Source organism: Lithobates pipiens, unplaced genomic scaffold, assembly GCF_037356315.1.
Source record: "Lithobates pipiens isolate NorthernLeopardFrog02 unplaced genomic scaffold, aLitPip1_a1.2 Scaffold_23, whole genome shotgun sequence".
In the NCBI taxonomy this organism is placed as follows: domain Eukaryota; kingdom Metazoa; phylum Chordata; class Amphibia; order Anura; family Ranidae; genus Lithobates; species Lithobates pipiens.
In genome coordinates, this window is record NW_027507785.1 from 258,891,200 (window position 1) to 258,916,871 (window position 25,672).

At 46.6% G+C, this 25,672-nt stretch overlaps 1 long non-coding RNA gene across 1 annotated transcript; it reads right to left on the reverse strand.

Annotated features, from left to right (window-relative positions):
• Window positions 1-20,818: 20,818 nt before the first annotated feature.
• LOC143928285 (uncharacterized) lies at window positions 20,819-25,392 on the reverse strand. Its single transcript, XR_013262388.1, has 2 exons — window positions 25,325-25,392; window positions 20,819-20,985 (listed from the first exon to the last, which is right to left on the reverse strand). It is a non-coding gene; the product is annotated as an uncharacterized LOC143928285 (long non-coding RNA).
• Between the last annotated feature and the right edge of the window lie 280 nt (window positions 25,393-25,672).

A 25,672-nucleotide genomic window follows, 5' to 3' on the forward strand; every position in this document is an offset into this window, starting at 1 on the left:
CTGCGACCACCAAGAGTAACTGTGAGGGCTTACAGTGTTGTGGCAACAACAACACCTAAGCCCCAAATTTCTGCAAAGTATATAGGGCAGGCCCTTATTTTCAAACATCCAACTTACAAACGACTCCTACTTTCAAACAGAAGGAGACAACAGGAAGTGAAAGGAAATCTACCACTAGGAAGGGAAATTCTCTCCTGTAAGAGTTCCCTGTTTCACTAAAAACCCCACATTTTCAAAATCCAATTGTCATTGGGACAGAAAGTGAGGTGAAATCTTCTGAACAGGTGCACAGACAGCAAAACAAAGGTTACAGGGGTGATAACCTTTCCCTATGTTTTCCAAAAAGCTTAAAAATGTATTTTTTGTCTGGAGCTATACTTTAAAAATGTACCAGTACAAAATAAAAAAACAGATTTTACTTAAAAACAAACTTACAGTCCCTGTCTTGTTTGGACCACCTGTATACTGCTGGTCGGAGTATATAGGGCCTGGGGGCCCCACACCTTTTCTTTTTTTAATTTGGGTGCAGGGTTCTCCTTAATATCCATACAAGACCAAAGGGGCTGGTAATGGGCTGGGGGTGGGGGGGGGGGGTTTACCCGTGCCCTTTTTCTCAATGATTTTCATCCATATTGCCGGGACCAGACAAAAAAAAGTTTTAAAAACTGGCGTTTTTTCGGGAGCACTGATTTAAATGATGCTTAAAGTGAAAAAAAAGTGAAATATTCCTTTAAATATCTTACCCACAGGGTGTCTATAGTATGCCTGTAAAGTGGCATGTATTTCCCGTGCTTAGAACAGTCCCTGCACAAAATGACATTTTTAAAGGAATAAAAGTAATTTAAAACTGCTTGCGGTTTTAATGTAATGTCTGACAACAATCCATACTGAGGAAAAACTAAGCTCCCAGGGAAACACCAGAAAGGGACACAGGGGCTCACACTGTGAAGACATATCTACCCCTGCAGGGGCAGGGTATCTGGTGAGGGCAAAACCATTATTTTACACTGAAAACACGCACTGGGAGTTTCCATCAACTAATAAGCAGCTTTATTGTGCACAAGTCACCTTTACCACCTTTTGGGACTATTAATTTAATTATTTATATGCACATTTAATTAGTTATATGTACATTTATTGGTTGTGAATTTTTATTATTATTTTTTTCCCCCATTTTCTCACTCAACTAATTGCCAAGTAATTTTAATATTTTTTTAAATTTTTAATACTTCATAGAATATTTTTAATAATTGCATTTACCCACGAGTCTTTATTATCATTATTAGTATTTATAATTTTTTCATATATTTTATATTTGTCACCACTACTTAATTGACTAAGCACAGCACAGGATTTAATCACACCCTGAGGGTGATCTTAAAACTTTCATAAGTTTTTGGAGCAATCCAGAAACATTCCAGGGGGTCTAACACTTGAAACGTGTAATTATATAAAAAGCTTCCTCTTAATTTCAGTGGAAGGAAATGCCCCATGGTACAGACTAGGAGCACACAATTATTTATTTATTTAATTGTATTTATTCATAGGATCAGCAGAACACCAGCAATTGGTGTAGCTTTAAGTGCACACTGTGCAGAGTACACAGTACACCAACTGTAATTACTGCAGCTGCCTATAGGTATAGGATCAGAAGAACACCAGCAATTGGGATAGCTTTATGTGCACACTGTGCAGAGTGCACAGTACACCCACTGTAATTACTGCAGTTGCCTGTGGTATAAGATCAGAAGAGCACCAGCAACTGGGGTAGCTTTAAGTGCACACCGTGCAGAGCACACAGTACACCAACTGTAATTACTGCAGCTGCCTGCGGTATAGGATCAGCAGAACACCAGCAATTGGGATAGCTTTAAGTGCCCACTGTGCAGATTACACAGTACACCAACTGTAATTACTGCAGCTGCCTGCAGTATAGGATCAGAAGAACACCAGCAATTGGGGTAGCTTTAAGTGCACACTGTGCAGAGTACACTGTACACCAACTGTAATTACTGCAGCTGCCTATGGAATAGGATCAGAAGAACACCAGCAATTGGGGTAGCTTTATGTGCACACTGTGCAGAGTGCACAGTACACCAACTGTAATTACTGCAGCTGCCTGTGGTATAAGATCATAAGAACACCAGCAATTGGGGTAGCTTTAAGTGCACACTTGGCAGAGTACACAGTACACCAACTGTAATTACTGCAGCTGCCTTCCTGTGGTATAGGATCAGAAGAACACCAGCAATTGGGGTAGCTTTAGGTGCACACTGTGCAGATGACACAATACACCAACTGTAATTACTACAGGTGCCTGCGGTATAGGATCAGCAGAACACCAGCAATTGGGGTAGCTTTAGATGCACACTGTGCAGATGACACAATACATCAACTGTAATTACTACAATTGCCTGTGGATAGGATCAGTAGAACACCAGCAATTGGGGTAGCTTTAGGTCACACTGTGCAGAACAATGCGCCAGCTATAATTACTACAGCTGCCTGTGGATAGGATCAGCAGAACACCAGCAATGTAATGCAGGTTTCTGTGTTACATCAGAGGGGGCGGGGTCACCCATACATCACTGGAGAACCCCATGGCTTCCCTCACCATCGTCAGAGGGGGCGGGGTCAGGTGACGGGTGGCCCCACCCTCCTAATATAAGAAACATCAGCGCTGGGATCCCCGCAGTGTCTCCGCAGTGAAGACAGAAGACGGATGCATGTATGGACAGCGCTGGACTGAGAGATCCCCCGTCACTGGATCAGATCAGCCATCGCTGGACCCCGGAGAAATGATCATCCGTCGCTGGATAGCAAGAGTGGATTAGCACCGCTGGAATCTTTTTTTTTTTTTTTTTTTTTTTTTAATAAAGGAATTTTTCAAAAGTGTGTTTGTCTTATTTAACCATTTTTACACTTTCTTTGTGAAATGGTAGGGGTACTTTTGTTCCCCCTTACCATTTCAAATGGGGGGGTGGGATCTGGGGGACCCCTTGTTAAAGGGGGCTTCCAGATTCTGATAAGCCCCCCACCCGCAGACCCCCACAACCATCGGCCAGGGTTGTGGGGATGAGGCCCTTGTCCCCATCGACATGGGGACATGGTGCTTTGAGGGGTCACAGACCCCCAAAGCATCCTCCCAATGTTGAGGGCATGTGGCCTGGTATGGTTCAGGAGGGGGGGGGCGCTTTCTCGTCCCCCCTCTTTTCCTGCGGCCCGTCAGGTTGCGTGCTCAGATAAAGGGTCTGGTATGGATTTTTAGGGGGACCCCCACGTCAATTTTTTTTTTTAATTTGATGCGGGGTTACCCTTAATATCCATACCAGACCTGAAGGGTCTGGTATGGATATTTAGGGGGACCCCACGTCAATTTTTTTTAAATTTGATACGGGGTTCCCCTTAATATCCATACCAGACTTGAAGGGCCTGGTAATTGAATTTAGGGGAACCACAACGCTTTTTTTTTTTATCAATGAATGAATTGTCGGCTAATACAGAGAACACTCATTGAGTGTTCTCTGTATTACGGGAGCCGGCAATGGAAAGTGATTTTATAAGACTTTTTTCCTTGCGAAATGACACTTTGTGCAGGGACAGTTTTAAGCACGGGAAACATGCACCTTTTCACAGGCATACTATAAACACCCCCCAGGTACGAAATTTAAAGGAATATTACACTTTTATTGTTTCACTTTAATCATTATTAAAATCACTGCTCCTGAAAAAACTGCAGTTTTTAAAACTTTTTTTGCATTGATCCATGTCCCCTGGGGCAGGACCCAGGTCCCCAAACACTTTTTAGGACAGTAACTTGCATATTAGCCTTTAAAATTAGCACTTTAGATTGTGAACGTTCGAGTCCCATAGACTTTAATAGGGTTCTAAAGTTCACACAAAGTTTAGGTCTGTTCGCAGGTTCTGGTGCGAACCGAACAGGGGGGTGTTCTGCTCATCCTTAGTGATATAGTATCAGAAGAACACCAGCAATTGGGGTAGCTTTAGGTGCACACTGTGCAGAGTACACAGTACACCAACTAATTGCTGCTGCTGTCTGCCTTTGGCATAGGATCAGAAGAACACCAGCAATTAGGGTAGCTTTAAGTGCACACTGTGCAGATGGCACAATACACCAACTGTAATTACTACAGGTGCCTGCGGTATAGGATCAGCAGAACACCAGAAATTGGGGTAGCTTTAGGTGCACACTGTGCAGATGACACAATACACCAGCTATAATTACTACAACTGCCTGACACCAGCACTGTGATATAGAACACTGACACCAGCACCGTGATAGAGTGCACTGACACCAGCACCGTGATATAGAGCACCAGCACCCTATATATTGTAGAACTATACCAGTCCTTACAAGGACCTTTGTGAACTGAGTAGCTAGTGATGTGCAGACTGTACCTCAGTCCCTACACTGATAAAGGACTGCTGCAGAATAGGAAGAAAGTATATTATACGTGTACAACCCTATATACTGTACTACACCTATACCATACCAGTCCTTAAAAGGACCTTTGTGGACCTAATAGTAACAGCTAGTGATTAAACAGACTGTCCCTGCTGCACTGACAAAACACAGGCTGCTCCAATCACAAGCACAGCAGTGCACTGAACCCTATATACTGCATACCAATACCAGTCCTTAAAAGGACCTTTGTGGACCTAATAGTAACAGCTAGTGATTGAACTGACTGTTCCTGCTGCACACAGCATCCTGTCCCTCTCTGCACTGACAAAAGACAGGCTGCTGCAACAATCACTAGCACAGCAGTGCACTCAACCCTATATCCTGTACTACACCTATACCATACCAGTCCTTAAAAGGACTTTTGTGGACCTAATAGCTAGCGATTTGTGTCACTGCAGTCTCTCCCTGCTCCACACAGCAACCTCTACCTATAATGACACAAGAAATAATGTAAAATGGCCGCCAGATCAGGTCTATTTATAAGTTAGGGGGAATGTCCAATTGTCCATGTGCTGAAATGTCTCCATTGGCTGTCCTGTACCCCATGATGGATGTGTCATCATGGGTCAAAGTTCTTTCACACTGTAAACACATAAGTCTGCTGGTTGAACAGCGGCAATAGTCCGCCGAACGGGTGAAACCGCGAACACGCATAATTCGCCGCAAACCGACCGCCAGGCGAACAGTTCAGCCATCCCTAGCTTTAGGTGCACAGTGTGCAGATGACAAAATACACCAACTGTAATTACTACAGCTGCCTGCGGATAGGATCAGCAGAACACCAGGAATTGGGGTAGCTTTAGGTGCACACTGTGCAGATGACACAATACACCAACTGTAATTACTACAGCTGCCTGCGGTATAGGATCAGCAGAACCCCAGCAATTGGGGTAGCTTTAGGTGCACACTGTGCAGATGACACAATACACCAACTGTAATTACTACAACTGCCTGCAGATAGGATCAGCAGAACACCAGCAAAATAATTTTATAAGTATAAATAGTTGACCAACAACACTCACCAAACCGGACAACAACCACAGCGCGGAGTGGCCGGCCAAGGGCTTTATATGAGGCAATAGCTATGATTTTATATATAAGGGCTCCCACGCTCTATGGCAAAAAGTTGGAAAGAAGGCAAAAGATCTGTTCTAATGGGAGCAGCAAACACTCTATGAGTAAACTCTCTATAGTATAGAAAACAGAAGGGGGGGGGGGGGGTTGTGTTGCGCTTCCTAAATACCAAAAAAAAACAATACAATAAATAAAAATACAAAATTAATAATAGTAAAAAGGGGGGGGCGTGTCCAAGATGGCGACCGGAGTGGAGGCATAGTCCGGGAGCTCCGTGACCTGCACTGCTAATTATCCTGTTTCCCTGCGGATATAACCGACCTTGAGGTCCCTGGAACCCGGCTACTGACTTCCTGGTGTGGTATGCCCAGCAAGAAGAAATCCGGGACTCCATTGAAAGCTGCCACACCGCGTTCCCTGCCTCGCGGTGGGGGACCTCGGCCTTGCACGCTCTCAGTTATGGCGTCGCAGGCCGCTGACATGGACCCTGCTGACCCAGCACTCCAGGACCAGGACAACTTCTCTGCCCTGATGCAGGCCATCGGTATGTGCCAAACCACGCTGACGGCAAAGATTGATACCGTTCAGCTCGAGATGGGACTGATCAGGAAGGACATGGATAAATTTAGATCCAGGCTGTCGGAAGTGGAGAACCGCGTGGGGACTGCAGAGGACACTCTGGCTGAACACACTGCCTCCCTTCATGCTCTCACTACTAAGGTGCGGGCGCTGGAGTATCGCGCGGAGGACGCCGAAAACCGCAATCGGAGGAACAATCTCTGGATCATTGGCCTACCAGAGGGATCTGAGGGTTCTAACCCTGCTGCCTATGTGGAGCGTCTGTTTCGCCAGCTCTTCCCCCAGGCGGCCTTCTCGCCGTTTTTCGCGGTTGAGAGAGCACACAGAATGCCGGCGGCTAGGGGGCCTCCTGGAGCCCCCCCTCGCACACTTATTCTGCGTCTCCTCAATTACAGAGACCGAGACCTGGTGCTACGTGAGAGCAGGAATGTGGAGGAACTCCGCTTTGAGGGGACTCGCCTCATGCTATTCTCGGATTTCTCGGTAGAAACACAAAAACAACGGAAGCAGTTTGATCATGTGAAGATGGCCCTGCGGCAGAGGGGCCTGAAGTATGGCATGCTCTTCCCGGCGAGTCCAGGATGGGGAGACCTCCAGATTCTTTACCTCGCCCGAAGATGCCTCCAACTGGCTGGAATCCCTGCCGAGACGTTAACAGGTGAAGCTGCCCTCGTCCTTTTTTACCTGGTTCTTCTTTGTGAGCTCCCTCCTGCAGTTGTTGCTGACTGGATTTATGCTGCGCTTTTTAATCTGACCGGAGGGTAGTCTCGCTACTGACACTGGGTTCCCTTATTCTTATCCGTGGCCCCTCTTCTCCCCTTCTCTTTCCCCGTCCCTCCTTGGCGGGGCTGTGGGACTGGGAGTGCTGACTGTGACTGTTATGTGCCTACCATCTATCCTCGGTGCTGGAGTGAGGGGTTTGTTCTGTTCTATTTTTTTTTGTGGGATTATTCCAGCCGTTATGCCCAGCGCTGCTGTTCTGTTTATACTTACCCCACGATCCACCAATTTTAAGAACTGTGCCCCCGGACCTCTCTGTCCGGGTGACTCCCTTTCCGCAGGGAGATCGATACTGCAGGACTCTTTATCCGCCTGACTATGTGGTGGCAGGATCATCATGGTTGACTTCTACTGTGCCTTCTAGGCGCCCTCTTGGGGCACTGCTTCCAAGGGTCTGAGAGACATGTACTTTTCTGGGATACAAACGCGCCCAAGTTGGGGGGGTAGCGTGGGGTGGGGGGCGGGGGGTCGGGTGGGTTGTTTTGTGTTTATTATCTGGGCCCGTGTTTTGGGTAGTTTGTATGCACTCTTCTCAGTACATTGTAACGTGCAGGTGATCTCCTGTTCTGGGGTTAGGGTTCTGCTCCTTTTTTTCACATATGGGTTATGGAGGGTGGGAGGGGGTGATGGGACCCGGACTGCGGTATTTTTGCTCTCACTATTATGGCTCCCCTAAGGTTGGTGTCCTGGAACGTGCGGGGATTGAACTCCAAAATTAAGCGTTCCCTGTTTTTTTCTTATCTGAAGAAGTTCCTCCCGCACATCTGTATCTTGCAGGAGACTCACCTTACGGGTTCTCGTATTCTAGCACTGAAAAAGCCCTGGGTGGGCTCTTACTACCACTCCACTTTCTCCTCTCATTCTAGGGGGGTCAGTGTTTTGGTACATAAGGCGCTGCCCTTTCAACTGCTTAATTTACACCTAGATCCTGATGGGCAATATGTTATTATGCATGCACTGTGTGATGGGGTGGAAATGGTGGTGGTGGGGCTTTATGTCCCGCCGCCGGCAGGCCTCTCGACGCTTCGGAAAATTCTTGCAGTAGTGGCCAGCTACCCGGTGACTAATGTCATTCTTGCTGGGGACTTTAACATGCCTCCAGATCCGAGTGTCGACAGGCTTGCGACAGGGCGGGTGGCGGATCCGGGTTTAGCCAGTTGGGCTGCAACATTCGGGCTACATGATCTGTGGAGGTGGAAACACCCGGTAGCCAAACAATTTACGTGTCATTCAGCTACTCATGCCACTCTGTCGCGGATCGACCTGATATATGCGAGCACTCCTCTGTTGCAGAGGGTCTCCGAGGTCTCCATACTGTCTCGTGGTATCTCAGATCATGCCCCGGTGATGCTGACTCTCCAGACTGACTCGGTGGCGGGGATGGGGCTTTGGAGACTTTCCCGGTACTGGATTACGGATGAACAGGTGGTCCCGCTGGTGCTGCCGGAACTGGCGGATTATTGGGTACATAATGCTGACTCTGCATCGCCGGCTTCGGTCTGGGATGCGTTTAAGGCATATGCCCGGGGCAGATATCAGTTTACTATTGCTCAGGTCCGTAAGGCCTCAAGATTGATGCTATCGGAAGCTGAGCGTAAAGCACTTCTCCTGGAAGACCGCTATGCCAGCTCCCCGAGTTTGAGTTCCCATGCGGATATGCTCACTGCATATAGGGAGCTGGCGCTTATCCGCACCGCTTCCTGCCGCCGCTTCCTTCTTTCCCAGACGCAGAGAATTTTTGAACAGGGTGAACGCCCGGGAAGGTTGCTGGCCTGGCTGGCGGCGGAGCGGACGGGGAGCTCCTGCATTGCGAATATTAGGGGGGCTGATGATACTCTTCTCTCTGATCCCATTCAAATCAACGCTAGGTTTGAGCAATATTATACTCACCTGTACGAATCTAAGGCCACGTATTCCCAAGGGGAATTGACCTCCTTTCTGGACAGGGTGGCTTTCCCTGTCCTGACTCGGGAGGCTGCAGTTGCCCTGGAGAGCCCTATCACTGTGCTTGAGGTCCAGAGGGCGCTTAAGTCCCTTCAGGCGGGGAAGACTCCGGGTCCGGACGGACTCCCCTCTGAGTTCTATAGAACCAATGCAGAAGTGGTAGTCCCTCATTATCATGCTAGTCTAACCAAGGCCTTGGAATTGACTGCCCTTCCTGGCTCCTTTTCTGAGGCCATCATTGTACTGATCCCGAAGCCGGGGAAGGACTCGGAACTCTGCTCCTCCTACAGGCCGATATCTTTGTTAAATGTTGATGCCAAGTTATTGGCGAAGATATTGGCAGGTAGGCTGAACAAGGTCATACATGCGTTAGTTAATGGGGATCAAACAGGTTTCATGCCTGGAAAAGGCACTGATATTAATCTGCGGCGCCTCTTTACGAACATAGCGTGGTTGGGGAGGGGGGAGGATGTGGGTGCGGTGGCCTCCCTTGATGCGGAGAAGGCCTTCGCCTTTGGTCCTAAATTCGTGACTTGGGTACAACAATTGTATGCCTCCCCTGTGGCTCGTATACGCACGGGTGGAGTCCTTTCCTCCCCTATCCGCCTTTGCCGGGGCACGAGGCAGGGTTGCCCCCTGTCTCCGGGGCTCTTCGCTCTGGCCATTGAGCCCATGGCGATTCTTTTACGTTCTGCGGAGGGCGTGGCAGGGTTGAGGGTGGGTCCCTTGGTAGAACGGGTGTCGCTATATGCGGACGACGCGTTACTATACCTTGGGGATGCCTCGGAGTCCCTTGCGTCGGCCCTATCCATAATTGATGAATATGGTCGTTTCTCGGGGGTCCGGATCAATTGGAGTAAGTTGAGTTTGTTTCTGCTCTCTGATTCTACACCCCCCCCGCCCGCCTCGTCCCCACTGCAGAGGGTATCCCGTTTTAGATATTTAGGGGTTGAGATCTCTAGGGACTTCTCTCAATTTCTAGCTAATAACTTATATCCTGTCCTGAATGCTTTAATAGCGAAATGTCAGATTTGGAAAACGCTGCCCCTGACGCCGGTAGGACGGGTTAACTTACTTAAGATGACGTTTCTCCCAAAATTTTTATATGTGTTCCGTAACACACCTGTTCCGATCCCAGCCATTTTCTTCCGCAAGTTAGATGGGGTAGTTTCCTCCTTTGTGTGGGGTGGTAGGGTTCCGCGAATTTCTAGGGCCAAACTACAGATGCCACTGTCCGCGGGCGGACTGTCGCTGCCCTGCTTCCGGCGGTATTATTGGGCCGCAGTGTTGGTCACAGTCCGTTGGTGGTTCACCCAGCCTAAATCTAATCCGGCGGTTACGCTGGAGGCGGCGATCTTGGGTTCCTACACAGCCTTGGCGGGGATAGTCTAACGGGGAACCAAATCCAGCCCGCATGTAACGATCCCAATGCGGACTACCATCCAAGTTTGGGACAGAGTCGCGGCCACTGTTAAGGCTGCGGACTCCGTCTCCCCTCATAGCCCACTGTGGGGCAACCCCAGGCTTCGGCATTTTGGTTCTATCCCAGACCCGGGACTCTGGACTAGGTTTGGTATCACTACCATTGCTCATATTATGCCTAGGGGGTCTCTCACCCCCTTTCCGGACCTCAAGGAGTCCCATGGCCTTCCCTCCTGGATGCTGTTTCGGTTCCTTCAGCTGAAACATGCCTCGCAGGCCCAATTTCCTGGGAGGGTACTAGTCGAGCCTCATGGGATAGAGAGGTTTCTCATGTCTCGTGGGGTAGACAGGATTCTCTCTTCTATATATCTACGCCTCACCTGTGAAAAACCGGGGGGGGACTCGCCCCTGTTCCTCGTGTGGAGGGGAGACATCCCTTCCCTCTCGGAGGAGGAGTGGGAGTCGGCCCTTCAGAGTTACCTCCCTGGGGTAATCTCTGCGAGGGATAGGTTTATTCAATTAAAATTTTTGCATAGGTCCTACTACACCCCCCAACGCCTGGCCAGGATCTATCCCGACCAGTCCGAACTTTGCTCTAAGTGCCAACGGGCAGTAGGTACATTCTATCATGTTACTTGGGAATGCTCAATCATCCAGGATTATTGGCAAAAAATACTGGTGGAAATTAACGCAGTCACTGGCCTCGCAGTGTCCATGGATCCGAAGGTGCTTCTCCTTGGAGTCACGGATACTGTGGTGCAGGCTACATATAAGAGGCTCCTACTCTTTTATTTATGTTTCTATGCTAGGAAAGTGCTTTTGCAGATGTGGAAGGATTCTTCTCCCCCTACGGTGTCCCAGTGGCACTCGATGGTGGACTCGGTGCTGCCACTTTATAAGCTCACGTATATGGGGCGGAAATGCCCCAAGAAGTTTGGCGGCATCTGGGATCCATGGTTGAGTGCTCGCTCTCTTACGGTTTAATTTGTGTTACTTTTCCTATCCCCTGCTGGTGATCACTAGGATTGGAGGTCTGAATTCTGTAACCGACTGTGCTTGTATTGAGATCTGTGCATAAGTTGTATTGATAACTTGTTTTGATCAATAAAAACGTTTCTGTTAAAAAAAAATAATAGTAAAAAGAGTGCAAATAGTGCTTTATAGAAAAAGTGCAATAGTGCTTAGTGAGCAGCACTTAAAGCTTATGAAAGTGCATTTGAATAAACATCTAATATAAAGTGTTCTTGTGCATCACTCCAGTGTCTGAAAATAGGCAAAAATGTGCTTAGGACCATAAAGTGCATATAATAAATTAATGTTGCAGAATGTGTAGAAATAGATAAACATCTGTGATGTAACTACAGACAAAATTATAATATATATGAAAATGAATATATGTGATAAAATCGCATAAAAAAGGTTCTATAAATGCAATAAAATCAGTGATCTAAACATAAGAATATAAAAACCGTGCAAAGAAACAGAGGAATGCACTAATTACATTCATTAACATAGAGGGAACTCAATAGCAGCAAAAAACGTGAATTTCGATAAAGTGTCCCATACACAGTCCAATCGTGCAATTTTCAGATGTAATTTCACAAATACATATAAAGTGCAATGTGCCAAGGCAACTCCCCTCCAACGGTGTTCCGTGCCAGTGCTGGTTATCTTAAATAATTACCTCACGGCTGCGAGGTATGCAGCAAAACAACTGATTTGCAGGGGGAACTCAGAAGAGTCAGGGCAGCTGTGGATAGGACTTCTGACGGTGCCGTTCTTCTTGTAGTTATGGCCAGCGAAAATGCTCAAAACAACAAGTAAAGGATATCCTCCATAGTGTAGTATTTAAAACAAGTGATTTATTTGAAACAACTGAAACTACTCACAAGCAGGGACAAATGAACAGGCACACAGCTTAACAGATCAGTGAGCGATTTCCTCAGATACAGACGTCACTTCCGGTTTCCTACGCGTTACGTCACGTATGGACTTTAACTGGGAACTTTAACAGTAGGTCACATATAGAACTTGTATGTAAAATCGGTAAATATTACATATTAAACTCAAGACAATAAACATAATAATAGACCTAGGATATATAAACCAGATTGTGATAGTAACATACACATATATAAACAATGATGAATTGGTTCATAATAGTATTGTGATGAAAATCAGGTAAAAAGGTAAAACATGGGAAACTGTGACATCGCATCATAGGAAAGCTCTACGCGTTTCGTGATAATTATATCACTCGTCAGGAGAAGATGCAGGATTTTGGGAATGTCTAGAAAAAATGACCAAAAATGATATAGTAAGAAACAAAATATAAAACATAAAAACGAAGAGAGGTTGGAAAAAAGATCCCAACCACTCTTACCTAGTTGTAGTAAATGAGTAAAAATATTGTAAAGCGTGACCATAATGGAATATCACTAGATAAAACATCATCCCTGGGAACTGAGGTGGTATACCCCCGAGACACGGTGGTGGCACCAAAGGCCAGAAGGAAGGACTGTAGAAAGGGATCTCCAGTACTTCAGCTGTAATCCTTATAATAGGTAATATATAGTGTTCAAAATGTAGATAATTACAAAGAGTTTCTATAAAGATAGGTAATTGAACGATCAGCTGATGGTATAGCTGAAAGCTGGACTTGAAAAAACAAGTGAGATGGAAAAATGGGTGTGAAAGTGACATAAATCAGACCAAAGGGTGTGACTGAGAATCATTGTGTATTGAGGTAACTAAACAGGATAGCCCATGTGATAAAGAAGTAGCTGTAAAGAGAAGCCCCGGATTGGAAGCCTGGAAGGGGGTAGAGGAGGGGTTGGCATGACAGGGTGACTAAAGAGCATAGAAGGGGTTAAGGTGAGAGAGTGAGGAGAGAGGGGTGTGTCAGCAAGTTGAGAACGGAGCTGAGAGGGCGGAGCAATATAAATAGGGGCGGAGCCAAAAACTGGGACAGTGAGAGAGAGAAGCAACGGAGGAGGCAGTTTTTCTCACTGCTCCTCCACTTTCAAGATGGCGGACGGACGGGACCTTGTGGCGCAGTTGCGGAGGGTGGCGGCGGAGAGGGGCACAGCGTGGCTGCAACAACAGGTGGGGGAGATACTAGCGGCGGAGGGGCCTGCGGTGCGGGCGGAAGAGCGGCAGCCGCGCGTTTTTCACCTGGGCCTGCCACTCGGCCACCTCCTTCAGATAGGAGCCCTGGGGAGGACAGCACATTGCCCCCAGCAAAGAGGCCACAGACTGAGCCCCTGGTGACCGGGCGGTCCACACGCCGCCGGCCGGTGGATGGGGGCGGGGCCACAGGCCTGCATGGCGCTGGTTCACCAGTACAGAGGAGGTCTCCGGCCAGGAGGGGGGAGTCCGTGGCAGGGCCTAGAAGAGATGTCAGAGGATCCGGGAGGATGGATGGATCAGGCGGAGGGATGGCTGGAGCCAGCACCGGGGATCTGAGGCTGAGGCAATACGAAAAGGGGTGGGGCCCACTGGCGGGACGCTCGGCTGGGAAGAAGGGCTGCACGAGCGGTTCGGAGAGTGGCACGGAGAGGGGCAGGTCCGGTTCACATCACCGGTCTGCCATGGCGGAGAAGAGTCCGGCTGTAGCGCAGCCCAGGACGGCGGCCTCAGGGGTTCCTTCATCTGGGGGGCTATCGGCTTCCCCCATCTGGGAAGGGGACGACAGGTCCAAAGGCGAATTGTTGGAGGAGGAGGAGGAGCCGGTGCCACCGAGGGAGAGCAGCGGGTCGGTTGTGGGAGGTGTTCCTGGTCAGCCTGGTGAGTCCAACCATACAATGTCTTTGTCTACTGCTTTGCATGATTTGTTGGGGGAGTGCAGATGGGTGCGGGGGTGCCGGCGGCACCGATGGTGCAGGAGCAGGTGGTAGTCCAGCCGCAGGTGGCAGTTCCTGTGGGGGTGGGTGCAGCGGCCCAGATGGGCGACCTCTTGGAGGACCTGCGGGCGTTGGTGTGAAAGTTTGCGGGGGGTCCGCTACAGCCGAGTGCAACGGCCCCATGGACAACGGCGGGGCCGGGGGGGGCCAGCAGCAGTGCGGGGGCCTCTGGGGGGGTTGCGCCTGCCGTGGCATCTCCCACGCCACAGGCAGAGGGGGCCGCGGACAAGGTGGCAGACAAGGGGAACAAGGAGGCGGTGGTGAGGATTGCGGACGCGGCCAGATGCGAGGTATACGTCTGCTTCGAGGGCCCGTTAAAACCGGAGGTTCGCGAGAAGATTTGGAAGGGTGAGTATGTGGAAATCTTCTCTCTGCTTCCATTGGAGAAGTTCAACTTGGATAGGGTGAAGCCCGATGATTCCAAAAAGGAGGACGAGGAGAAGAAGCGGTACAGGTTGATACCGCGCACTTTTTCCAACTGGCTACAGGCATTCGCCATTTTGGCGAGAAGAGCCCCGAGCACTGCTCGGCGCTGTTCTGTTATATGGACGCCATAGGGGAAGCTCACAGGGTATATGGGGGGCCTGGCTCCGCTACGATGAGCAGTTCAGGCAGCGGAAGTCGGTGTGTCCAGAACTGCGTTGGGATCACAAGGACATCAGTCTTTGGATGAGGCTTATGTCCTCGGCGCGGGCCCTGCCTCAGTTTCTTCAGGGGGGGCCGGGAGTGCGCCAACCTCTGGACTGCTGGCCGGAAAGAAGTGGGGGGTGTGCTGGCAATTCAATGAAGGTGCCTGCAAGTATGGGGGAGCGTGCAGGTTTAAGAACGAATGTTCAGGCTGTGGGGGGCCCACACGCTCACCAGGTGTTTCAAGAAGGGAAAAAGAACAGGAGACGCTGCTCACAAAAGGGAGGACTCCGGTGATGCTGGAAAGGATGCTGCCTTTCCTAAGTAAGTATCCGGATGGGGAGGCGGCTCGCTTATTGACGTTGGGGTTTCGGGACGGTTTCAGGATTCCGTGTGCTCTGACTGCGCCGCCGCCGATGACCGGAAACTTGAAATCAGCGTTGCAACACCCGGGGGTGGTGGATGAGAAGTTGGGGAAGGAGGTGGCTTTGGGACGCATGGGGGGACCATTCGCGGACAAACCCTGGGGGGACTTGGTGGTGTCTCCTTTGGGGGTCTTCCCCCAAAAAGAGGTGGGCAAGTTCCACCTGATACATCATCTTTCCTTTCCTAAAGGGGGCTCGGTGAATGACTTCATCGACCCTGAGGCGTGTGCGGTATTGTACACATCGTTTGATGCGGCGGTGCGGTGGGTTAGGCGCTATGGGCAGGGGGCACTTATGGCTAAGGCTGATATTGAGTCGGCTTTCAGGCTGCTCCCGGTGCACCCGGATAGCTTCCGGCTGCTGGGGTGTCACTGGTGGGAACAGTTCAACGTGGATAAGTGCCTGCCCATGGGTTGCTCGATTTCCTGTGCCTTCTTTGAGGCGTTCAGCTACTTTCTTGAATGGGTGGTGAGGGATGTTTCAGGCCTGGAGTCAGTTATCCACTATTTGGACGACTTTCTGTGCGTGGGCCCACCTGCCTCCGCTGTGTGTGTGATTCTGCTGTCCACGTTGCAGCACATCGCGGGCAGGTTTGGGGACCCATTGGCTGCGGATAAAACAGAGGGTCTGACGTCGGAGTTGAGTTTCTTGGGGATTGTGATTGATGCAGTAGCTATGGAGTGCAGGTTGCCTAGCGACAAGTTGGAGGCATTGCAGCGGGACATTAGGGAGATTCAGGGGCGGCAGAAGGTTCAGTTGAGAACCTTACAGTCACTGCTGGGCAAGCTGAATTTTGCCTGCAGGATCATTCCCATGGGGAGGGTCTTCTGCCGACGGCTGTCGGCGGCCACTGCGGGTGTGCAGGTTCCCACTCATTTCATTCGGCTGCGCCGGGAGCATAGGGTGCACTTGCGGGTTTGCCACGACTTTCTGGCCACCTACAATGGTAGGGCTATGTGGATGTCCGGCCTGGTGAGCAACTTCGATGTGGAGTTGGTCACTGATGTTGCGGGGTTCCACGGGCTACGGGGCGTTCTTTCGCGGCCGGTGGAGTGCAGAGCCTTGGCCGCAGTCCTAGAGGACGGCCGGGTTCCTGGGAAATTTGGTACTGCTCGAGCTCTTCCCAGTGGTCCTGGCTTTGGAGCTATGGGGGGGAAGATTGCAAAAATTTGAAGCTGCGGATAAACTGCGACAATATGGGTGTGGTGCAGGTGGTCAACCGTATGTAGGCCTCTTCCCCACCGGTCATACGGCTAATGTGGCAGTTGGTGTTTAGGTGCTTGCAGTTGAATGTTTTTGTTTATGTCGTCCATATCCCTGGGGTGGAGAACTCATTGGCGGACTCTCTATCTCGTTTTCAGGGAGTTGGCACCGGACGCGGAGGCGGTGGGGGTGTCTTGCCCGGACTGGATGTGGGAGCTGCCGTTGGCATCATCGCGGGATGGGTCCGGCGGTCACTGAGTGAGTCCACCTGGTCGGCCTACTCGAAGGTATGGTTAGAATGGTCGAATATGGTGAGGGAGATGGGGTAAGTGGTCGGGGACCCGATGGTAGGTTGCTGATGCTGTACTTCGTGGCCAGGAATATGGAAGGAGGAGTGTCCGTATCTTCGCTGGATCGGAAGTTGGCGGGTTTGGCGTTTTTGTGTAAGTTGATGGGGGAGGAAGACTGGACGAAGGACTTTTTGGTTCAGCAAGCGTTAAAAGGGTATTGGAGGCAGTTCAAGCGGCACGATACTAGGCGACCGGTTATGTTTGCGAACCTGCAGGCGATATGTGCACGGCTGGGCTCAGTGTGTACTGCGGGATACGAAGCATTGCTTTTTACTGCTGCTTTCTCCCTGGCATTTTATGGGGCATTTCATATTGGGGAACTGGTGAGCCCCTCAAAACGGATGGCAGGTGGGCTGTTGGAGGAGGATGTGACGTTGATGGAAGACCGGGTGTGTTTGCGTTTGAGGAGATCAAAAACGGACCAACAGGGCGACAAGGGGACTGTTATTTCTTTGTTTGCGCTCCCGGGATCGGGGGTTTGCCCGGAGGCGGCAGTGCAGAATTTCCGGGCTGTAGGTGGGAGGGGGGCAGGCCCTTTCCTGCGACATGAGGATGGGTTTTTCCTGTCAAAATTTCAATTTATAGCAGTGTTTCGGCGTTGTTTGAAGGTGGTGGGGTTAAACTGCACAGAATACTCCTCGCACTCCTTCCGTATTGGGGCGGCCACGGAGGCCGCCAAATGCGGGTTGGACGAGGCGATGGTTCGGAGAATTGGGAGATGGGAATCTCGTCGATTCCGGACATACATGCGACCGCAGTTGGCAAGGGAGTGATGTTTTAAAAAAAAAAAAAACTAACTAAATAACAGGAAGGAAAACCGTCCTTGGGACGGTACGGCAGGGTGTATACGGGGATTTTGTGTTGGGGTTGCTATCGGTCACTGGGTGGGGGACACTAACGGTCTCTGTACTGGTGATGTGGGATTTGGGTTGATAGTGCACATGTTCAGTTGTGGTTTGTTTTTTCCTTTTCAGATGGAGGTTCACATCGCCTCGTCTGGATTGTTGGCATTCGTATGTATGCTGGGGGGCCTGGAGGGGAGACAAGCGCCCTGACGGCAGGCAATTGGGGATTTCCAGGAGGGATGCTTGCATAAGATGGTTGGGGATCCCCGGGATGAAGTGGGCGAGAGTGGTGGAAGAGGTTGACAGGTATGCATGGCTGGACAGGCCCCCGGACGTTTTGGTCATTCATGCCGGGGGGGAATGACTTGGGGGTCTGCAAGGTCAGAGACCTGTTGGCGGATATAAAGGCTGACTTCATGCGTTTGAGGTTTCAGTTCCCAGACACGCTACTGCTCTGGTCGGATATTGTGGCAAGGACGGTTTGGAGGTGGGCGAGGTCTACAGTCAGCATCAATAAAACAAGGATTAGAATCAACAAGGTGATAGGACGGTTTGTGGTGCAGAACAGGAGAATAGTGATTCGGCATAGAGAGTTGGAGGTTAATGTGGGTCTGTACCTGAGGAGGGATGGGATCCACTTGACCGACGTTGGAATCGACCTTTGGTCAATGAGACTGCAGGATGGTATTCAGAAGGCCCTGAGGGTGTGGGGTCGCCGTCAAGGTTGAGGTATCTCCCTTTCAGGCTGTGGCGGTTCGTCTGGTGGTCTTTGACGGTTGGCGGTAAAATCAGTGGTGATCTAAAAGGGGTGGGGGGCTCAGTGGTGGTATGGGCCCCTCCGGTGTATTCCTGAACGGTGGAGGGAATACTGGTGTGTTTTCACTGACGGAAGTTGTCTCACGAGTGGTCACAGCTGGAGGCCTGGTTATGTTAAAATGGGTACCGCAGTGAATTGGTTATTCTGGGGATTATGTTGGGTCACCGTCAGAGATCACCAGACTGGGGTCATGTTGTTATATGTTAATGTTTAATTTGTTGTATATGGATATTTATATATATATATATATATATATATATATATATATATATATATATATATATATATATATATATATATTTTGGTTGGAGTAATTTATTGGTTATTGTGTAATAAAAGGCTGTTATGGCCATTATACTCCAAAGAAGGTGTGGTGTCGTCATTTAGGGAAAGATTGTAAGGGGTGGTTGAGGGGTATAGTGGGTAACAGTAGAATGGAAAGGATCATTTTAGTCTACACTGGTCAAGGAGGGATAAAAACCACAACCAAATGTGCTTGATATATAATGATGGGTATGAAATGGTTAAATAGGTAGTATGGTGGGAAACAAGTCAGGTGAAAGAAGTGTAATGAGTGATAAAGTATAGGATACCTGGAATGGTAAAAAGGAGGAATGGCTAGAGGTGCAACAGTGAAGGGGAGATAAACAAACCAAGGATGATGGCACAGTGCAATTTCATATATATTTTCTTTATAACAAAGTTCTTAGATCATCAGATACTAATTATAATTATCTCTGCGACCTACAATATCATACATGATTCAATGACTTATAATCACCATATAGGTACTTTTAATATATCTCTGACTTGCACAAACTTCAAATCTTTTCCACCATGTGTTGAGATGAACTTTGAACAGTTTCAGTAGATGTTTATAGATGGATTGGCTATTCACACAGCTCTTAATTCTATTTCTAACACAATGGGTTATGTTAGCCAAGGTATTAGCTATATGATAACAGTCCGAATAACCTTTTTGTCTCTATTGCTGTATTTGTCGTTTGTGTTTATCCACTAAAACCAGGTAAATATCTCCTTGTTTTGTGACGAGGGCCTACAAAGTTTGTAAAAACCTTAAATAGTTGATATATTGGAGACTTAAGCTCACCTGCTTTTCTCTGAAAGGTATTCAAGAGCAATAGTTCACTTAATTTTTGAGGCCTACTGGAATCTGACATCTCTTCCAGTAAATATAAAATGTATTATTATTTTTTTTCTTAATGAATTCACAACAGCACTGATCACTGTATAATTGTCAATCATCCCAAAAATGTGTCAAAAGTGTCTGCCATAATGTCGCAGTCTCGATAAAAATCGCAGATTGCCGCCATTACTATTAAAAAAAATAATAATAATAAAAATGCCATAAATCTATCCCCTATTTTGCAGACGCTATAACTTTTGAACAAACCAGTCAATACACGCTTATTACAATTTTTATTACCAAAAATATGTAGAAGAATACATATCAGCCTAAACTGAGAAAAAAATAGCTTTTTTTTTTTTTTTTTAAAGTGGGGATATTTATTATAGCAAAAAGCACAAAATATTGTGTTTTTTTTTCAAAATCTTCGCTCTTTTTTTGTTTATAGCGCAAAAAATTAAAACCACAGAGATGATCAAATACCACCAAAGAAAGCTCTATTTGTGGGAAAAAAAGGAAGTCAATTTTGTTTGGGTTCAGCGCCACATGACCACACAATTGTCAGTTAAAGCGACAAAGTGCCATATCGCAAAAAATGGCCTGGTCATTGAGCAGCCAAATCTGCTGTAGGGGGTTAATATGTATTTGAAATCTCCTTACGTAACAGAGTTATATACTGCTAACTTATTTATTGATGACCACCAAGGAAGGATGCATTGACACTACAGCGTTTTGAATCGTGGGCAGATTTGCCATGAATCTTTTCACGATTTGACAGCGCCAATGTGTGAATAATAAATCACTAGATGTGCATTCCAGATGCCATTCATTGTGAGTTGCCGCAATTGCAGCACAAATTATTGTGCAACAATTGTGGCAGATCCACCCCTTGATTTGAGGAGTCATTCAAATGAATGGAATCTCAAATGGCATCTCGAATGCGCAACCCGTAATTTGGCATTCACACATCAATGCTGTCAAATTGGCAAATTTGCCTGCGATTTAAAACACTGTAGTGTGAATGCAGCCTAAGGGTAAATGCTGAGAGAGATGTTAGGCAAGATTTCAATTTTTTTATTTAAAATCAAGGTAATTTAAATGACACCAAATTATAGTACAATAACTTATACCGAAAGCTCCAGAAGTTATCCTTCCCAAACTTTATACACCATATTCTATATAGTCTTGGTAAAAATAACACAACTGCACACAATTCATTGATTTGAATAAAGTTTATTGATTAGAGAATAAAGATAGAGTTAAGAGTTTTGTGGCACATGGAAATGTAAGAAATTCAGAAAAAAATCATTGATTTAATTTTATATATTTTTTGTATTTTTCATTCATGCTGTCCTATTTGTTACGTTTAAAGTTCAAAATGCACCTAAAAAAGAAATTTAAATTAGCCATATCAATAAACAAATAAATATAATGCATTCAGTAATGCAGCATTAAGAATACTTTATGTGTATCTCTTATATGCACATAAAAACATGACAAGAAGAATATACAGAGTTGGAGATATGACTCTGGGAAGTGTTTTGATCAGTAATTAGATTAAATTCAATACATTTAAAAGTGGATGTCTTGTTAACAATATGCAGTAATATTTATGAGAAAGAACCTCTTAGTCTTATAACACAGCAACTATTCATATGAGATATTATTGAAATATTTGCTCCTCTGGAAATTCATGAATATTAAATCCAAAACCCTCTTCATCATCAATCTCCCAAAAAAATAAATACCTTGTCAGAAAAGACAGTGGAGGCTGTACATCAAAGTACTGAACTGACAATTTAGCCCGGTTCTCCAGCCTACAGACCTAGTAAGTGACGGAGTCATTGTCTATGGAGGCAATGATGTCTATGCATTTTGTTGTAGAATGTGGTGTTGGTGACCACAAGTGTGATGGTGTCTAAAGTGTTGTGTATCGGAGCTTATAAAAGACACGAAACTGAAAATCTTTATGGTCAATGGCATCACTGATGGGATCCAAGAAGAAAATCATGAGTATTTATTACCCTACTCCATCTCTGCTCTACTCATCCCCTGCTGTGGTTCTCCTATTCTGGCCACCACTCACTCATCAGATTTGTGTCACTTTCTCTATCCTATGAAATTACCAGGCCTTTTGGCCTCCCCTTTCCTTTCTTTTATCATATACATCACTGTACGTGTTTCTCTTCCTTTTACCCCCAGATGTCCCCTCTTCCTCCTCAATACCATGAGGCATTTCCAAGGCATTAGTAATTGTCTCATATTTTGTGCCACCCTGCTTAGAAACCAAATCTGATTTACACTGAGTAGGTCAACCTGTTTGACCAGGTGCAATGCTCTCACCCAAATCCAGCACAACCCCAAGTCCTGTGATACTGGCATCACCTAGAGGAATTAATCTTTTTTTTGCTTTCTGGTTTCAAATGACTCTTCCTTTGGAAGCTGCCCTGGCTTGATGTCACAATGTCATAGTCTGGTGGCTTCCCTACAACTGTAAGCACGAATATGTGATGTGCTGAACAAAGATGACTATTGTGGAAGTATGAGACTATTCAATGTCTGGAAATAAGAAGGAAGAGCTACTATGTGCTGCATGTGCAGTCTGCTCATCAATACTGCTCCTACTACCTCCCTCACCATTTTTGGTAATTTGGATTGTAAGTAGCGTGAACATTGGCTTAACCTCTGAAGTGGTAATGTCAAAAATATATTTTTGGGCAGCATAGTAACTAGCACTGATCTCACAAACTCTAGCAGAACAATGAGTGCAAATTCTACTACAAAGTGTTTTAAAGACAATGTCAGAACCTGAATATAAAACAGTCACATGGGGGTTGATTTAATAAAACTGGAGTGTACAGAATCTGGTGAAACTGTGCGTGGTAGCCAATCAGCTTCTAACTTCAGCTTGTTCCATTAAGCTTTGAAAAAATTTAAGCTGATTGGTTTCTAGTGCTGCACCAGATTTTGCACTCTCCGGTTTTAGTAAATCAACTCCATCGTTTTTAGATATAAAGAACCCTTTTTGCCAATCAGTGCTGCTTCAAATACACTAAGATCTTATGAAAAGTGTCAGCAACGGGCTCTAATACAGCATGCAATGTAAGAGGAACAACTATTTTTGCATGAATAGTTGATTTTTTTACAGCAATGAGTTCAAAAAGATGATATCAGCTTTTAGCTATAAAACAACCAGCTCAGGACAGCCCATGGTGGTATACTATGCATGAGAGTACTGGGTGGAGAGAACTAGTGCTAGACTGGAACTCAGTTGGCCAGGAGAAATACCAGAAATCAACAGTTTAGATCATTGATACAAACTCAGACATCTAAGTCATGCACCTAAAGGTATCACTTTAAAAAGTTGTTTGTACAAAGTTACTGCATTGCTAACTGCATAAATACAGGTATCATTTCACATTTATTGATGGAATCTGAGAGTAAGCATTCATTAAAATAAAGTTTCAAACCTTATCATGTTCTGATATTGGAATCTTTGTTAAAGGGAACTTATTTCTCCAATGCTTACCTCTGCTCCAATGTTGTCCAGGAACTCCCTCACCAGCAATGACATCCTCACCTGGTCTTCTACAAAGTTTGCCATCTTCAATCACATGATTGGCTGGGCCAGGATGATGTAATTCCCACACACATGCACAGGCATGAATTATTTTCAGCACTGAGGAATGCTGAGGAAGTACACTGAGCTGTACATTCAAAGGAAGTTTGTGAGCAGGCAGGAATGTTTTATAGAAGAAGAGACATAGTGGGGGAAATTTACTAAAATTGCTGTACACAGAATCTGGTGCAGATGTGCATAGCCACCAATCAGCTTCTAAGTTTTATTGTCAAAGCTTAAAGAGTAACTCCCCTTTTGTTGAGGAAAAAAAAACATTTCCCTCTGGGTGATCTATGTATATTGCAGGGATTTTAACAAACTTTGTTGCAGATTCCTACCTTTTGTTGTTCTGAGTAAATTGCTATTTGTTTGTGTCTGTATGAAATCTGTATGGAAGCAGTTTTGTAAATATCAATCAGCTGCTGCACCTGCAGAACTCTAATGAGGAAGGCTGCAGGGTCTACATCCCTTTAACACAATTTCCCTTTGAGAGTTTCACACAGAAAATTACCTATCTGTTGCAGGGAATGCTCATAATCTAACTTGTGTCTTAGAACAGATGTCTGGTAAAGTCAGTGAGCCAATCACACAATCAGGAAATTACATTTCTTGGGGGCGTTCTGTACACCATCTGTGCACAGAACACCTCCAGGTAGCCATATTGAATTTTACAGAAAATTTCAGTGCTGCAGATTGAAAGGGAAAGGTCAGTTTTAATAACATTCAATTACAACATGACTTGTGTCACAACTATATATGCTATATTATTTTTTTTATCTGTTTTTTTCCCCAAAAAGTGGAGCTACCCTTTAAATGAACATGCTTAAATTAGAAGCTGATTACTATGCACAGCTGCACCAGATTATGTGTGTCCCAGTTTAGTAAATCTCCCCCCAGTATGTCTCTGCAATAAAAAGTCTGGATGCTGGCAAATATTTATTCAGGGTAAAGAGATAGATGACCTCTCTGATGCATTGTTACTTACCTTCATCACTCCACCTACCCTCAACCGCTTAAGCTGCTATCAGCCAGTGAAAATCTCCTGTGCTTATGGGTATGAGGGATGTGACCTTCTACAGCAGGCATATACAATTAGCGGACCTCCAGCTGTTGCATAACTACAAGTTTCATCATGCCTCTGCCTCTGGGTGTCATGCTTGTGGTTGTCAGAATCTTGCTATGCCTCATGGGAATTGTAGTTCTGCAACAGCTGGAGGTCCGCTAATTGCATATCCCTGTTCTACAGTTACAGTGCTTGGGTCTAGCAATGAATCATTACAGAGGAGTGATGTCACTGCTCCCCCTAGTGTCAGACATGGAGGATTGCGGAGCCAGCTGTGATAGAGGAAGAAGTGGAGAGGGAGGCAAGGTGAGTATCAGTGTGTTGGGGAAGTCCCTTTGCATAGCAAATGTCACTTTGCCCTGAATGCATATTGTGACAGTTTGTCTTTAAGTATATTATTTTATTAGAGTTTGAGGGGAACAATTAGATGATGATAGGAACTTCCGCTGATCGGAACCCTCCCCCCCCCCCGGTGTCACAACTGGCACCTTTCAGGGGGGAGGGGGTGCAGATACCTGTCAAAGACAGGTATTTATCCCCACTTCCGGGCATAGACTCCCACGGGAGTCTATGCCTCTTCCTGTCCCTGCGCGCTGTCTGCTGGGAAACACACGGGTCCCAGAGACAGCGCGAACAATTCCTATTGCGCTACACGACTCGCGCATGCGCAGTAGGGAACCGGGAAGTGAAGCCGCTTCGCTTTACTTCCTGATTCCCTCACCTAGAATGGTGGCGGCAGCAGCCGAGAGGCGAGCGATCGATCGGCCTCGGCTGCCGGCATCGCTGGACCCTTGGACAGGTAAGTGTCCATTTATTAAAAGTCAGCAGCTGCAGTATTTGTAGCTGCTGGCTTTTAATATTTTTTTCCGCAGTGCAGTCCCGCTTTAAATACCAAGTCAGCATTAGCAGTCCTCATATTTCTGACCTCACAGGTTCCCGTAAGATGAAATGTTTGATTTAATTATTAAGTCCATTTCTCTTATTTCCTTGCAGTAAAATCCTGGTAGATGTATTAAATAATATATATAATAATAAACCTACCACATGGTAATTAATGCAGTACGTAGTTTCCAGCCTAAATTCCTATAGGGATTGGTGCAGGTTCGAACTTGGGAAGAAAAAAATAAATATATATAAACATTAACTGTTGATAGAAAACCATATTTCTTCATGTCCGGCTTGCAAAATATGGGCTGTTAAAATATACATAGTTTAAGCAAACAGTTTTTTTCCCTTTGGGATAAAGGTTCTACATAAATAAAAATGTGATCATTGCATGCACCCCTGTCAGTGTTATATGGGTTGTTTCAATCCTCTAACTGCTACATCTGTAGGATAGCTTGTTATGTTGAAAATTAACAGATTTACTAGCAAGATCACCTGATGAAA